At 42.6% G+C, this 1054-nt stretch overlaps 1 non-coding gene across 1 annotated transcript; it reads left to right on the top strand.

Moving 5' to 3' along the window:
* The first annotated feature begins 483 nt into the window (after window positions 1-483).
* On the top strand, window positions 484-564 carry trnal-uaa. The gene has a single exon. It is a non-coding gene; the product is annotated as a tRNA-Leu (tRNA).
* Window positions 565-1054: the final 490 nt, after the last annotated feature.

The raw sequence follows: 1054 nt of genomic DNA, 5'->3' as shown, positions 1-1054 counted from the left end.
GATGTGGAATGTGGCTAATTTAGATCTGGTAATGTTTAATGTGGCAGGTTTAATGAATTACATCAAGTTAAAAGATCTCCGAGAGAATAGTGCCCATCAAATAGTATATTTCAGAGTATGTTGGGTGGGTTTTGGGGGATGGGTATTTCAACTTGAAAAATACCCATTCATCCCGATTCTGTGTCTTCTGTTAATTAAACAATAGGAAATCCATGCTCATTTATTACCCAACACCGTCAACTCTACCTTGTGCTATGATTTTTTATATGACCCCTTTTTGAGTGCTATGGAAAATTCAAGTACACTTCATCTACGGGCTCCCTTTATGAACTCTGCTTTTAATGTTAGCAAACAACTCTTGGAAAATTGTCAAGTGCAGATTTCCTTTCAGCAAACGATGTTGACGCAGTTTGACTGCGGTCATCTTTGGTGAATGTTCTGCTATTTCTTCCTTTACATTGTTCCCTCACTAACATGTGGCCTGTAGTCGTGGCTGAGTGGTTAAGGCGATGGATTTAAAATCCATTGGAGTTTCCCGCGCAGGTTCGAATCCTGCCAACTGCATTTCTGTCAAAACCAACTCAGGTTTTCTCAGGTCTGGTAGTTCGTTGACATTCGGGGAAGACACGTTCTGAACAAGACTCTCGCCGTATTCAAAACCTTTGCTCTGCTTCTCTTTCCACCAATACAGCTGGACCTGTTGAGTTTCTGCAGTATTCTGTGTGTTTATTCTGCATAACTGCCGCTTTTTATGAAATATCTTCAATCCCAGTCCTCTGGCAACTGACCCTTGTCGTTGGCACAGTTTCTCCCGACGATCAACCCGCCCATCCTCACTCCCACTCAACCTCAAAATTACATAGAGCCCCAGGAAATCTCCGGTTTTGCTCCAAAGAGAACATTCCCGTCCTCGGGATTCTGTCCACCAAACGGGACTTCCTCATCCTCTGGACATGGTGCAAGAGATTTTGGGAAAATATTGTCGGTTGGTGGGGAGAAAATATTAAGGAAGCAAAACAGAAAACCCAGACTTCAGCTTTGTGAATCTTTAGAA

The sequence above is a fragment of the Rhincodon typus genome, unplaced genomic scaffold (assembly GCF_021869965.1).
Source record: "Rhincodon typus isolate 14 unplaced genomic scaffold, sRhiTyp1.1 hic_rhity00003448, whole genome shotgun sequence".
In the NCBI taxonomy this organism is placed as follows: domain Eukaryota; kingdom Metazoa; phylum Chordata; class Chondrichthyes; order Orectolobiformes; family Rhincodontidae; genus Rhincodon; species Rhincodon typus.
The sequence above is the reverse complement of the archived record's forward strand: the minus strand, read 5'-3'. Positions and strand labels throughout refer to the sequence as shown.